The sequence below is a fragment of the Cupressus sempervirens genome, chromosome 1 (assembly GCF_028749045.1).
Source record: "Cupressus sempervirens isolate cs-2001-9-10 chromosome 1, ASM2874904v1, whole genome shotgun sequence".
Lineage (NCBI taxonomy): Eukaryota > Viridiplantae > Streptophyta > Pinopsida > Cupressales > Cupressaceae > Cupressus > Cupressus sempervirens.
The window spans coordinates 597,052,819-597,069,878 of record NC_143118.1 but is presented as its reverse complement, the minus strand read 5'-3'; the positions used below and the strand labels follow the sequence as shown (position 1 = coordinate 597,069,878).

General features: G+C 33.0%; 1 pseudogene; it reads left to right on the top strand.

Annotated features, from left to right (window-relative positions):
- LOC149578851 (uncharacterized) overlaps nucleotides 1-16,346 on the top strand; it is a 34,533-nt pseudogene extending 18,187 nt beyond the window's left edge.
- Nucleotides 16,347-17,060: the final 714 nt, after the last annotated feature.

The following is a 17,060-nucleotide window of genomic DNA, read 5'->3' as shown; positions in this document are numbered from 1 at the left end:
AATAGGCTTAACCAAATTTTTTGTTGAGTCCAAAGATATTATAGATGCTAGGTGGACTAAAGTCATGAAGGACATAGAAGATGTTAGAACTATAGAGTGGCCCACAAAAAGGGAGATCTATGTTTGGGAAGCGGTGGGAGAGATCAAAGCCCTGCCGACAAGAGGTAGTTGAGATATTAGATGTTGAAGATAGTAAAAGATAAAGAGGAGTAAAGTGAAAGAGCATGACATAAATATTCACTTGTTGATTTTTTCAACTACTTCCTCTTTTGGATCAAACACTGAGGAATATCTTACATATCTTTTTGTCTATGTCTTGCCACTTTTGTATCCATCCATATTTTGACATGTGTCCTCCTCCCATCTGTAGCTTGTTGCAATCCTATATAAGGATTTGCAAGATTTGGAGTTGAGGTAGGATTTCTGTAGAATTTTCTATTTCTTATGTTTCTTTTATAGTCCGTCCACTTTCTGTAGCTATATGAATGTAATTAGTTATTGTATACTTGAATATATAGAGTGAATACTGAATATTAGTTGTCAAGTTCTAAGTTGTTTTTGAGTCTCTATTAGTATTGTAAACATTTTCAAAGGAAATCAATACAAGAAGGAAATTCTATATATATATATATCTATGTTTTTGGGTTTTGTCTCCTTTCTTTTATATCTCTAATCTTGAGATTGAAATGAACAAGTTTCATTCAATTTAATGCAATTCATACGAATTGTATATCTCTTACTAATTGCTGCTAATTCAAAGAATTAGATAATCACTCTTTATATTTGATAGGGTTTAGGGTTTATAAGAAGGATATGGAAAGAATGAAATTCAGAGCTCACTATTGAAAAATTTAATTACAAGTTGATTAAATAGGTCCATGTTTGCTGGTTTTGATTCTATATATCAATAGATAAGACACTGGTTAATTAAGTTCAAGAACAAGCTGATGATTCACACAATTGAAGAATATACAAACAAACAAATCAATTTACCATTTTTATGTAACGATGAACTAAAAGTGTTGGTCATTATTTATTTGCATTTACTTTCCCTTTGGTTATGTTTAGCTACTGTAATTAGGAAGTTTATAAGAAAATCATGGAAGAAAACTGACAAATATCTACTATAGGGGATGGTCTTGAAGAGAAAAGTATCAAATTAGTAAGATCAATTCCTAAGGTTTGCCTGCCTTGGCCCTCCAAAGCCTAAAGTGAAGTGAGTCCTGATGACTTTGTTAATGTTGGCCCATAACTAAGATTTAGCCCTACTCATTATAGGATTTAGCTAATCCTTAGGTTTGTCCCTATCTTATGCTTCCTAGTATTAGGTTTAAACCCACCTGATATGTTCCTTACCTAGAAATAACTCCAATAGACTAGAAAAAAGATTCCACCCACCTTGGAAAGTGTGCATTTAAGATGTAGACAAATATATTTCCTTTTTATTTTTTAATTAGAAAATTCCTTTTATGTGTACATATAGGATAAAGGGGATTTTTTTATTTAATTGAAGGGAACATGTTCTTTCAATTAAATAAAGACTCGGGATAAGGTGGTTAGACTATAGGATAAAATTGAATAAATAATTAAATAATAATTTGATCAAAGATGGTGATTAAATAATTGTGCAAAAGTGATTAAGCATAAGATTTAGTCTAGTATATAGATTCAAAATGCTAAACAATGCGGCTTATAGTTTACTAGAACATTTTTGGGTGATTACATTGTTGGAGTTTGTAGCTACAATATAAATATTTATCTCTAGGTGTTAATTTTGTTATAGTCACCTTTGACTGAAAGAATAATTATGATAATTGTAATATTAAATATAAAGACACGTATTATTCATCTTAAGGCATAGAAATACAAAGACTTGTATGTGTAATAAAGAGTTATATTGTTGGGAGTTTCAAGAGACCTTTTTTTGTAAAGTGAAGAGTTTCTCTTGTGTTATATATATTGCATCTAGCGAAATTCATTGTACACTTGAATTTATTACAATAAAGTGATCTTTTTTTATGTGTGGCTAGGTTTTTCCCTTCATTCTTGAAGGATTTTCCCAAGATACTTCTGTGTGTCTCTTGCATCTCTTTGGATATTTATTATTTCTATTTATCTATTTTCTAGTATTAAATCCAACATGCAAAGTCAGTTTGGATAATAGAAAAAGAGGTTTTCTTTTATTATTAGTGTATGTCATGTCTCTAAGGAAAATATTTTCAAATCTGCAAGAAAGGATATGAGATTTTTTTTCCTCATTCTTTGTGATCCTTGATGCAGTTGAATGCATGAAATTATAGATATAATTCAAGACTTCTATATATGTCTATTCACTTTAAGTATTTATGCAATGTTTTCTTCATTCATTGAGCATAATTTAATTACGAGCATTGGGATTCAATCCACTAGTCACATATTTAAAGCACTCTATAGATGATAATTTGATTGGATATCTTGTTTTGATCATATGTTTTCTGAGTCAATACTCTTCATTGGATTTTTATTTGTACATGCTTTGGCTCTTCTTTTTGGGGCACTTTCCTCTTTTTGTGGTGTCGTCTTATCTTTTTGTGGTGTTGTATTGTCAAATAGTATCATAGTCTTTGCTATCACAAGTTTTTTATTGGAACCCATCTATGTGTTTTCCTCATTGTAGATTGTCTATTGCAATTCCTTTTACCTTTTCAAGTGGTTGTTTTCTTGTGTTGTTAGTTTTAGATTTTAATCGCTTTATGCAATTTTATTTCAATATGTGATTAAGTTTTATTTTCTCACCTCTACCTTCGTGTCATTGGATTTCCTTATTTTACTATTCTTGATGTATGAGTTGGCAATCTAGGCATGTGTTGGTTCTATCATTTCATATTCCATGTTGTTGGGTGTATCTTTGTTGTTATGCAGAGACATACTATATTTTATATTCCTCATTCATGTAGTGATGTGATAAGTAGATGGCTCATTATTTTCCATCTAAAGTCTTATGGGTGGATTGTTCCTTGTTTCTATCAGGCATGGATTTTGTGAATCGAGTGGCGATTCAATTCCTTATTTTTATTATGGTTTCAAGTTTTATTAAGGCTTTTGCGTAGTTGTTGTAGACAACTAAATCTGATCACACAAATTTATAATCAAATTTAGTCATCTTCTAAAGAATATTTTAATTAAATATTAAATTATTTTAGCTCTATACCCTAATTAATTAATTATAGCCCAATAATAAATTAACAGACAACCATTAGTCTAATTTATTAATAAAATCTCACTTTGTCTATAAAATTAAATAAATGCAAAACACATTTAATTTAATCTCCAAAACCCCTCTCTATTTAATTAATTTAACTAATTAAATCCTTCCACCCACAAACTCCTCATCTAAACCAACAGTTACCCAAACTCAACTCATGCACCAATAATTCATCTTTTAATTAAAAATTCATTTATTTAATTAAACCTCATGCATCAATAATTCATCTTTTAATTATGTAATTCATTCATCTAATTAAATCTCATGCACCAATAAATCCTCTTTTGATTGAATAATTTATTTATTTAATTAAATCTCATGCCCCAATAATTCCTCTTTTAATAAATAATTCATGTATTTAAGTAAATTCCAAGCATTGATAATTTTCCTTTTAATTAAATAATTCATTTATTTAATTGAACTCGCCCACCAACCTTTTCTCTAACAAATCCATTCACCTCCCACATCATCGCCATCTCACCCAGCTTAATTGAAACACATCACCTCCTCTTCCATGTCTAAAAATCCTCTCCATATCACTTGCATAAATTAAGGCATGATTTATTCCCTCACACTCAAGCTCAAGTCCACTCTCACACTACATCCCCCTCATCCACCTCTAAACTAAGAAGTCCATATACTCAAACTATCTTAGTCAAATCAAGCCTATCTCACACCTCACCTAGTTAACCATCCATCAATAATTCTTATCTCCTCCTCACCCAATTGCCTATAAATTGATCACTTTGCTCCTCACAAATCATCCACCTTCTGAGTAGAATTATAATACCATTTTGAGAGATAATTAATTTCAAATCACTATTTGGCGATATTTAAATTTTCATGCATCCATCTATTAAATCAATCCATTGTTGAAGCTTAACTGTCAAATTTGAGCACACATCCATAATCACGACCATATCCACACATTGAGAAAACTATGAAGATATAATGTTTGCATATTCTATTATTGGGTTTCCTTTTTGGTCAATCAATTTGTGTTATGAGTTTGTGAATGCTTAGTTTATTCTTTGTGTTCTTAGTGCACTAATTTTATCACATGCATTTTGGCACACCCGGTGGAACCCTGCAAATGGGTCATTTTGCTATCCAAGATTTGTTTTTCTTTGTTAAAAGAGTACTGAATTATCTAATGTTTTTGTGTTTTGGTGGTTCCCTTGTATAGTTTCTTTGGTTTCATAGGCCAAGTTGATATTGAAAGCCTATGATAAAAAAATCAGATTTCTTGGATCAATATTTTGCAATTTATAAATTTTCATGATTTTTCATAAAAAAATTATTTCAAGAGAAAATAAAGGCATTGTTTGATGAATTTATTCTTGTAAGTTGGAGATGTTCTTAGGAGGCTGTAATAAATTTTTTTAGATCTAAACAAAGCTTTAGGAGTTAAATTTTTTAATCTTAAACTTTAACTTACATTTCATTTTGGACGCTAAAAAGAACAATACATGCACTCACATATACAATCTTAATGATTAAGTGGATGAACCGAACAATGAATTTTTTGAGTTGGATATAAAATGAAGTCACATAATCTTTGATTACAAAAAGTTTCCAAGAATATTACAAATTTCACACTTTTATTTGGGCTTTACAATGAATGCACAATTCTTGAATGACTAAGGTTAACGTGCTCTTATTCCCTTCTCTTTCCAACCTTCACGATTTGGTTTATTAAGTTGACCCCTTCGAATGATTAATTAAGTTGACAACCAATTTACTAAGTTGACCACAAAAATTTTTAGGTTGGAAAAATGAATATTTCATCTTAATCATGAGGTTCTTTTGTCATAGATAGCCAACTTAAAATCTTCAATTTGGAAAGAAAAAACTTTTTGGTGTGTTTCTAGGAGTATTTCTACTACAACATTTCTATGGGCTCATTTAATTTCTTGCATTTGATAATACAATTAATTAAGTGACATGTGTACCAAAAGGTTGCTAGCAAGATCATATGCAACAACCTTAGGATCACTTCTAGAGAGCCCTCTCTATTGGGAAGCATCACCCCATTGGATAATGACCTCACACTAGTAAATTCCTAGGGTGGTATATAAATAAGATGCTAAAATATATTCTTGCTTTATATCCACTAGACAAGTTTGGGAAATGCATTTCTGATGGTAGCCTAAGGTAGGAAATTTTTCTTATGATTTTAGCATGGTCAGAATAGACTCTTAAGTGGGTCATGTATGTAACAACCACTTGGGAGGACTCCACGAATCTAATTACAAACCAACTTAGTAGCTACCTCTTTAGCCATATTTCTAAAGTGCTTGCATTTGGATTTGACCTCGTGGAAACATTTGTTGAACATGCACAATTCTTGGTTTTGTTTTCCACAAATCCTTTTATCTAGAATATATACCACACACTTGTCTCTCTCAAAGTTGCTATGTCCTTTGGTAGACTGTTTGTTCACATATCTTATTTATTGTTCAGAAATATTTCTTTGGGTACTGATAGGTTATTATCAAGCTCATTTTCAACAAGCTTAGTATTGTTTTGGTTGAAATTATAAAATTGTATCATTGTTTTATCTATTTGAAAGATTATTTTTCCTATTTATTGTTACCATTATTTATTTGTACATAGAGAAGTCAAGTCCTCATGTCCTACAAACCAAAGCCCAAGTTTACAAAGGTCAAGCTTAAATCATCCTTAGCATATAGAGAAAGAGAGTTAACATGCCAAATAATAGCACCCTCAAATCCTAGACTTGCAAAGGAACTACAAATTGAGAAAGGAGTCAAAACAACATAACAAACTGAGTTAGATAACAAAGTCAACAACTTAATCCTTAGGAAAGGAGTAAACCACATGCTTATTGACCATTCATCCATCAACCATCACAATTCCTTTTATAATCACCACACATCTTGGAATTTTTTATTAAGATCTTTATCATTAAGTACCAAAAGGTTTTTAGCTAGTCCATTCACAATAACCCTAGGATTTCTTCTAGAGAAACTAGTTATTCAACCAAAGCAAAGGTATACTTATCACAATCACTACCTAATCTAAAAATTTTTATACCAGGAAAATCTAAAAAGTTGAATTCTCATATTAAAATGATCCAAACCCAAGTTCAAAAAGGTTGAGCTCCAACCATCCTATGTATAGAGAGAAATAGAAGTTAAACATCAAAAAGAAACACCCAATCTAAGAAGTTCCTGATTAGTGGGAGTGCAAGATTGATAGATCAAGAGCCCACCTTGGAGTTAATTACACCCTTATCAAGATCACCACTTATGACTATTATGATTAGGTCCAACTTCTTTTTCACACACTTTGCACTTTTTTACCCTAGAGTCCCTTCTTAGATCCATCATATAGCTTATCCTCCTCAGCATTGTTAGGTTCATCATCCCCTTAGAAGCACATTTAGAATCCTTGCCCTATTACATCTTGATTCACATCCTCTATCACATAATTTATTTGGTTTCATCATCCTAGTAGTCACATATCTTATATCTCACATCCACATAGTACTATGACTATCCCTTGGGTAATGCACTTGTCCAAGGTAGTTTATCTCATCATTCATGTCCCTCATAACCTTGATCAAAGGGTTGGGCTCTACACTTGATTATCTACCATCATCCTACATATCCCACACAAATCATATTATATCCACCTTTTGTACCAAGATAATCCTCACAATCCTATATGCATCATGTCCTTACACTAATCCTCCATCAGCAGACTATCTTCCAAGAATGGTCACCACCTTTAGCTTTTTAGGAAATTCGTAAATTTCAAAAAGATCATAGACTTTGTCTCCTAGCTTACATCCACTATCTTATTATCCTTTTGCACCCCAAATCTAGGTTATAGTGTCATTTAATGCTACCAACCACATGTATCAGTAAAAGGAAGAAAGGGGAAATTGGTCCATATCCTCTCGGCACACAAACTAACACATGTCTCAATCCTAAGAAACTAATAAACATGCATAGCCCAACATCTCAAGATCCAAAACCCAACACCGAAAACATCATGACTACACAACACACAAATCTTTCCATAGAGACATTTATGGGTTACCTTGGGAATGCATCATTGGTCAGGGCCATCATTGAAAAGTATAAATATACACGCAGGGTGCATTTCAAAGAGAAGCTGTTGGAATTTTTGACTTTGGGTGAATGCCACCATCTAGAACTATCATAGATCCTACTCCATCCTATTCCAATTATGATGAGATTATTTTTGACCATGATTCCATGTTGAAAACCTTAGAAATCTTACTCCACACATCCTCCAAATTCCAAACATTCCTCAAAATTATCCCATTATGTCTCCATGCATACCCACCTATACTTTGTATCCTACTTTTGATAAGGGAAATCCATTATTGTATTCATCTACACCTCCTTCCTATATTGAACCCGCATATCCCTTGCATACATCATTCATGTTTGCATCTTCCTCCATAGTCATATCCCAATGTCTGCCTTTTCATAGAAATGTTACTAGCTACATTTCTAGTCCAAATCCACCACTTTCATATCCTCCAACCCATTTTCCAAATCCTCAACTCAATCGTAGTTAGGCAATGCATCAACCTAACTTGCCCACTCTCTCAAATCTAATTCCATCCACTCTATCCTTCATTAATCCTCCACCTCATATTAGTCTACCATATTTCATTCAATCCTATGTCATGTTGAACCCCCTTCTGAAAACAAACTACACACCAACTCCATATTCCATACCTCAATCTATCACACCTCTTCCACTAGAAAGAAAATTACCTATCACTAATAAACTACCAATGCATCCTCTTAGAGGTGGCTAAACCATTCCACCACATCACCAACAAACAAGGGTATCCCTTTATGTGCACTATCTAGCCATGCCATCTCATGCATCCATTTCTAAACCTCCACTCATTCAGCCAAGCCTAAAAAATGCCACCCCATCTTTATATAGTATTTTTACCTGATAAGTATCTTCTAAGTGGTTTTCATCTAAACAAATTGATAAAAAAAAGACATAAAAAATTGGAAGAGAAAAATTTCTCAGCTTTTATGTGAGATGCAAAAGTGTCTACCTTCAACTATTTTCAATGCAAAAGAACACTACCTTATACATCTAGTTGAGGAGATTGAATTGTGTGGACCTATACCAACTAGGTCAATGTGAATGGTTGAGAGGTACTTGAAAATTTTGAAGGGCTTGGTTTGACAAAGAGCATGTCCTGAGGAATCCATAGTGGAGGGATGTATGGTAGACTAGACCATGGTGTATATTAATAAATATCTTCCCAAATTTGCATCAAAGATCCATGTAAATTGCATTTGGGATCCCAACTCCATTAATAGATTAGAAGGGGACTACTTGATAGGGAAAGATAGATTGAGGAAAGTGAGAGGTAATTATAAGATCTTATTGTAGTTAATTAATTCTTATCCAACATCAATATAAGTTGTTTCTAACTAGTCTATTAATTTTATACTATTGCTCGTGAGTAGGATGCACTTCATTTATATATTGCAAACAATCTTTGCTTGGATGATTGTATGGATTGAACAATCTCAACAAAATGGTTTCTCATTAACATGGGAAGGTGTTGCTTCAATGGTTAAAGAAGCTCATCATAATGGACATTCCAAAGTTACGCTAATGGTAATTGATCTAGAAAATGGTTTAAGAGGTGGAAAGGTACATATAAGTTAATCCATCACGACCCATTTGTTTAATATCAACTCATAGAAGGATGCATATTTTTGACATTTAAAAAAAAAAGGAGGTCAAGCACCCCAAAGCTATATACTACAATGGCCATAAATTTGGCATAAAAAAGATGGACCACATGAAGAGAACTTGTGATTATGGGATAACAATAGTCTTTGAGGTCACTAATATTTCGTCTAGGAACAAGATGCATCCTCAAAAATATGGAAACATATACTATGGAATTTTGGATGATATAATTGAGTGAGACTTTAATTCCTTAAAATTAGTTTTATTTGTTGTTAAATAGTATAGGCTACGAATGAATCAAAATGATCCTGATAGAACTATTATTGAACATGATAATGGATTTATAATGATTAATACAATATTATTTGAGCTTGTTGGAAATGAATCCTATGTTCTTCCAAGACAATGTGAGCAAGTGTTTTTCTTTGGCATTCAGCATAAACTAGTTTGATCATTTTTCATTAGACACAATCCAAGAGGAAGACTGGTTAATTATAATGTAATTGAAGAAGAAGATACCAACAAAGTGGAAGATGAAGTAGATGATTATGATGGTGAATATGAAGAAGGAGATGATGATGATGGAAAAAAATGTTCATGATGATGGTGGTGGTGGTGGTGGTTGTGAGTGGGAAATGTGGGCCTATGTGACTCACACACACTTCAACATGATCCTTATCTGAAGAATCATCCAGGAATTAACATGGGATTGTTCATCTAATATGTCCAATAGGTAGATCTGTTGCCTACTAAATAGAATGATTTTGCTATTCACTCTCAGATCAAGAAGCTATCAACCAAACATCTAGAATGAAGGATTTTATCTAAGCTAGATGATATGTAGTATTAAGCTAGATGTATGCAAGTAAATCTAAGAACATAAAGAAAAAATTAATCTATATGTATGCATGATTAATCTATATGGGATCACAAATATGAGAGTATTAAGCTAAGAATTTAAGAACAATGAGTCAACAATTCAACATAAATTTGACACTATTCATTCGCAACCCACGAAATGAGGAATTGTGAGCTTCTTAAATAGAATTCTAGAATCAATCAATGATCAAGATCAATTTGGATGGATGGTTGAGATTGGAAATGAGATTCACTTAGAATGGAAACTTCCTTGTGCAAATGAAGTTAATCGATTGCTTTTGAGTGGAATAAGAAGTTAAATGATTTAATTCCTTTTCTGATTTCAGTCAACTCAGAGTTTCCATTTCTAAACTGAAGAAAGGATTTGAAGATTATATTTAATTTAATAAAATTGAATATGACCTCATAAATGCATAATCTTAATTAATTGAATAGTTAAATTCAATAAATTAAAATGAGGATATGTTAAATTAAATCAAATACATTTAATTCCTTAATGTGTATTTTAGAAAAAGGGGTAATATTTAATTTAATTAAAGTGCTAGAACTCATAATTAAATTAAATTAATTAATAGGTTTACCTTTTCTAATTTGATTAGACTTAGGAATTAAATAAAGTATATAATTAATATAGATTAGGGATTTTTTGCATTTAACACTTAGGTCAAGTAGAGATTGTCAAAACTAGAATTACCTAGTACAATAGGACTTAGGATTGATTAAATAGACCAAAATTGGTTTATCATGGTAATGTGCCAATTTTGGGGTATTAAATTTTTGCCTCTTTGAATAAATGTGTGAGCATCATGTTGATTCATAGAAATCAGAAGTATCAAGCATAGATCAAGAAATGAGATTGGTTCAAAATTGATGATACAAAGACCAATTGATAAGATTTTTAAGGTTATCTCCAGAAAAAAGCTTAACCTTAGGGAATCTAGATAGAACACCTAGATACCAATATGAAAGAACAAAGATTATCAAACTTCACAAAATTGTTCCCAGATTGAGACTCAATTCTCAAGAGTCAGGGTTAGACTGTCCCGATACCTGTCCATTAGAAGATGACAAGATTAATCATGATTCATAGAATTATCCCTAGAACGAGGCTTAATCCTCAGGAGTTAGGGTTAGACTGTCCTGATACTTTTCCATTGAATAGTGATTGGAAGCAAGAGCTTAGAATTGTCCCCAGAATGAGGCTTAGTTCTCATAAAAAATTAGGATTATCTCCAGAACGAAGCTTAATCCCCAGACTCTAGATAGAGCACTTGAATATTGGTCCAAAAAAGATATCAAGACCTAATCATGAGTCACATAATCATCCCTAGAATGAGGCTTAATCCTCAAGAGTTAGGGTTAGACTATCTTGATACCTGTCCATCGAACTTTGACAACAACTATTATAAGATTGTTTAGCTGATCAAAAGATAAGATAGATGACATATGATTCCTAGTCAAGGGGAAAATGATTCCCTAAGTGATGAGATGCCCCAAGTGATGAGCAAATAAAATTAAGATTGAGTTGAAGCCAGTTTTGAAAGATTCAATGATGTAATCATCTTGCCCCTTTCGAGAGCAAAATCGAAAGATGATACACTAGAACAATGATGCAAAGAAGTATATTAAGAGATACTAAAGAAATCTAAGATTTAGAAGAATGTAGAAGAGATTAGAAGGATCTAAAGAAAAGTTGACGTGAATTTGAAATAATTTTGAGGTCCAAAAGACCAAGTTTGACCAAAGTTGACTAGATTTCACCAAAGTTGACCAGAGTTGACTTTTTCTAGAAATTTTGGAAAATTTGTAGAGAATGTGATTTGAAAATATTCCAATATTCACAAAGTATCATAAAAATTGACTGCACAAGCATTCAATCACATCGGTCCCAAAATTTTAAAATGTGATTTTGAGTTGTTTAATTGTGTTAGATTTTAGATTTGATCCCAAAAGTGACTTCAAAGCAACAAAATTAGCCGAGGGGTGATTTTCACGCCAATTAGAGTACTTTGAAAAATTAGGTCAAACCTATAAGGGGCCAAAAGGTCCTTTTCAATTCATTTGTGCATTTTGTCTTTTGTGGAGAAGAAAACTCTAAGGAGAAAGACAATGGTCTTTGTACATTTGTATCGATTCGAGCTTTCTAGGTAACATAGCGGGCTGACAGACTACAGACCCCCAGTAAGTCATTGATAATCTCACCTTGAATTTCAAATTTCATGCTTTTTGATCATTTTTTCACTTTTTAAAGTTAGTTTTAAATTTTTGTCCCTAGGTTTTTCGTGTGAATGCCTCATTCTTCGTGTGAGCTCGTATGAGAGTGCAAGTGAGAAAGTACCAATTTGGTACTTCTTCGCCGAGCATGGTAGGTTTCCTCACATGGGAGATACTCATCTCTTGTGTAGAAAATACTCAATAGTGTTATTTTTATGCATGCATATGTAAGATTTCTCACGTGAAGATGTGAAATCTCATGCAAAGAAATGAATTCTTGTGCAAGAAAGTGAGATCTCATGCAAAAAATTGGTGTCAAAGGTAACAATTTTTTTTGAAAATTTGATTTTTTGCATTTGTTTTGTCTTTTTAATTTGTCATTTTCACATGTTGAATACTAATTAGGCACATGTTGCTTTTATGTTTGCATGTTACATTTCTTGATGTCACTTTTAGATCACATTATTCTCCCTATGGAGCATTGATTAAACAGTTAGATAATACAGAGCTTGCACATATTGACTCTCTTAGCCTATCACATAATTTCCAGATTCCCACCTTATTGGTGAATCGTGGTTTATTGACTACATTGGTTGAGCATTTCCATTCAGAGACAAACACATTTCACTTGCCCCAGGGAGAGATGACCATCACACTGGAGGACATCTACAGGATTCTTCACATACCATTCCATGGGCCATGAGTAGTGTATGATATAGTGCCATAGATAGGTACAATAACACTAAGGGCCATTTTCTAGGAGGACCTCATCTTGGGCTAGGCCATCACATGGGATGAGCTAGTGCACACATATGGTCCCACCCACAAATTAGTATTGGTGCTCAGAGTGTTCATTAGCTATTTTTAGATGCCTGATCGAGGCCAACATGGACTTGAGTGTGGATGAGAATGAATGTTGTAGCAGTGCTAGATGTTCCTAAGAAATATGGATGGGGTCAGTGTATGCTGGCACATATGTTCCATGAGGTGCATGAGATTATATATCATGAGAGGAAGAGCATGGGTATAGGGGTTTAGGTTCTTCAAGTATGGGCATGGCCGATATTCCAAGATCTGAGACAGGACCACTAGTACATTTGACTCAAATTTTTGACCAAAACTTTCGACCATCTGATAATTTGGGGTCAATTTGGTCAAATTGTGATGACTTTTGTTAAAGATGAGCCCATGTTGGTCAAAATTTTGACCAACATAGGTGTTGGTCGAAATTTTGACCAACACGGGCTCACACTAGGCAAAAATTGAAAAAAGTTATGTTTGCCGCCCTAATCTTATTGTTACGGGACCTAGAAGACTCGTGTACTAAATCATTTTCTACCACTATGATTTGTGGCCAGGAGTATGTGGAAAAAGGGTTTAATAGCATCAACACCAATAGGGTTTGACATCTTTGGTTCTTTGGTGGTTGATTGTAGCAGAGGAGAGCTCGTGAATGCTTCAAAGTTGATCCATTGAAAGAGATTTTAGAAAGAAGGTGGCGTGAAAGGATCAAATAACAGCTAGAAATGTTGAAGAGTCTCCTTCCCAGTGTTACAAAGGCGAGTTGAAGTTTTTGTTTATGGATTGACATTTCTTGCCTTGTTTTGAATATATTTATATGCACCCTATATAATGTTTGCCTTTTTTTGGACTAGACATTTCTTATTTGCTTTGTTCCCTAACTTGAGTTTTCAAACTAGTGCTTATAAACAACTTCTTAAGATATTCATAAATACCAGTAATCCAAAAGCAAGGAAAAAAAATTTGATGAGTCAAAAAATAGAACACAAAACTATCAAGATCTAATCAATGGACACAAAAAGGCCCTCTAATAATAACCCTTAGATGAAATCCAAGGTATTACCCCTATCATTTCTAAACTCTAGACAATTCAAATTCCAAAATTCTCAAAAAGAATATCTATTATAACAAAGTTGAGTATCCCTATCTAATTTGCATCTACTATCCCAGTGTATAATTACAAACTTATCCATACTTACAACATTCATTCTATACACATGTATGCATCTTACTAGATCAATCTAGATGAAGCTTAGAAAAAGTTTTCTTCAAAATAATAAAATCAACTACTAGAATAACCTAGAAATCTATTACTATGCAATCGAGCCAACTATGCTAGATAGTTTGAGGGTATCATGCCAACATTAGGGTTCTTAGGGATGAGCAAAGGTGAACAAGTGATTAGAATATTAAACTTCATCAATAATAGAGTCTTCAGCCCTGTAAATTCTCAAAGGGCCAATTGACAAAAAAAGATTAATGGTTTCTATTATTGGTAGCCTTTAGAAGACATTACAAGAAAGCAAAATCAAATTCATGATGTTATGCAGATGTTTCACAAGATAAAATCTATACTGATGAACAATACACAAATTGTCTTAGCTTTATTTACATGAAGAAAAAAATAGAGAAGTTTTCATTCTGTCAAGTATAATGTACAACATTATAGCATGCCAAAAAAAATGTGAAATGTCAATTTAATTAAAATCCCGAAAATCCCACAATAGAAAGCAGTTATGTTGAATAGGCTCATTAGAAGACCTTTCTATCCTACAAGGTAGGAAACATATATGTCAAACCCAAAGGTGATGGTTTTCATGGGTTTCTAGGTCTACACAAACCAGTCTTGAATTAGGCTTTTAATACCCCTTCAAATGGTTTGATCAATTCCTACCAAGGATATTGCATACTCCTTATACATTCCCCTAACACAATCCAAATTAATTTCTTGCAATGTCCAAGCACATTTCTCTGTCAACCACCTAGCTGGGTTGCTCTAGGGATCAACACACTCATTGCTTGTTATTTCAAGTTTGGCAGAGAAAAGCGAGGAAATCAAATATTACATTACATACTTGAAAGGAACATACCTCATGATATGTGCACTTACATCTCATTTCAGGTCATTGTAGAGCTGGTAGGCTAGAAGAAGTAGTCAGACTCTTAAACCAACTAATTCTAAATGGTCTGGCTCCAAAAAACTTTACGTATAATATAATTATTGCTGGACACTGCAGGGTTGCCTGGACAAGTGTTGCATTCAAACTATTTGATAATATGGTAAAGAGTGGTCTTTTGCCTCATGTGATTACTTATACTACTCTTACAATGGGGTTATGCAAGGAAGGTAATATACAAGAGGCACATTTGCTTTTGAGGGAAATGTTTGGAGAAGGTTTGATTCGTGACAAAACTATACACAGTGTATTGATTGATGAACATCTCAAGAATGGTAATGTAGAACAAGCTTTTAAACTATGGGCACAAATAGACAAGAAAGAAATTCCACCTGATTTTATTTCTTACACTCCTTTTATGAACGTGATTTGCAAGATAAGCTACATAAAGCAGGCACATAGACTCCTTACGAAAATGGTAAATCGACACATTTTTCCTGACAATTTCACTTATAGCTCATTGATTGCTGGACATTGCAAGGAAGGAAACTTATTCTCAACTTTTGGGCTAGAAAAGGAAATGATTAAAAATTGCGCTTGCACCTAATGCCATTATTTTTAATACTCTCATTAATGGATTTTGTAAACAAGAAATGATAAGTACAAAAAATCAACTTTGTACCCTCATGTCAAGCAATGGCTTGTCCCTTGATATTTTTACCTACAATATTTTAATTAATTCTCATTGTAAGGCAGCTGATATGAAGTGAGCTTTGGAGATCATGAACATGATATCATGTAGTGGTTGTGCTCCTAATGTTATTACCTACAATACTTTGATAAATGGTCTTTGCATTACAAAAATGACTTAGCTAGCTTTTAATCTCCTTGAGAGCATTGTTTCCACAGGATTTTCTCTAGACACATTCACTTTCAATACAATTTTGGATGGGCTCTGCAAGGATTCCCTTGGTCTGGTTCTTACTTTGTTAGAAAAACTTTTTAAAATGGGTTTTGTCCCAAATACAGTGTCCTATAATACACTGCTTAGTCATTTTTGTAGCCTTGGAATGTTGAATCAGGCTATGATGTGGCTGGGTAAACTTATGAAAATATTTTTTATTCACAATGCTGTTACATATGAGATATTGGACAATGTTCACTTTGGTGGGAAATGGTCTACCAATAATCCAAAAAATGTCACTAGAGAAGGATATCTTTTGCATTGTGTAATGTAGTCAATGAGTAATAGATCAAAGAGGCAAGAAGGCACTCAAATGCCATTTGTAAGTCTTAATGAGAATCTAGACAGTGTAATAAGCATAACTGATATTTATTCTAAGGCTATACAAGATAGATGATAAGGGGCATCAACATGTTTTAAAGAGTGACGACTTGGATGATTCGACTTGTAACAGGCTAATGGTAAGCTGTAGAAGTGGTCTCTTTTGCAAAGCAAAATCAAAGGTAGATGAATTCTTCAATAGTTGGTTAGCTATAAAATAGAAAACATTAGAGCCCCATGAAAAAATTAAAATTAATGATCAAACTACCTCTTTGCTCACAGATTGAAGACACAGATATAATCTTGAACAGATGATGAAGCATAGTGCCAAAATTATGGGTAAGTCCTCTCAGTCTGTTGGTCAAAAGTTAAATTTCAGAGTCCAAACAAAACCTTGTCTTCCTTTAAGAAAGTTCTAATTTTAGCTCCACAATTTTATAATTGAAGTGAACCAATATTAAACCACATTTAGTAGAACATGCTTCAAAATTATGTTAATCTATCCTTATAGCATTGGAATGCCTATGTATTCCCACGAGATCATTGCAGCATGTTTAACTCAGTGTTTTGATCAAATTTAAGAATTTTAATTATAATTTGTCTTCTTGATAGTTGTATACCTTATAAACATATTAATTACAATTATCAAATATTTGAGCATGTGTTAATTATTTCTAGAGTTGATCAATAGATGAGTACGTTAAAGGTTTGATCAATAGTCTATAGAGACACACTTAAGATAAATAGGATTTGTGGCATGCCATTGTAATGGAGGATAGATTTTTTCTAC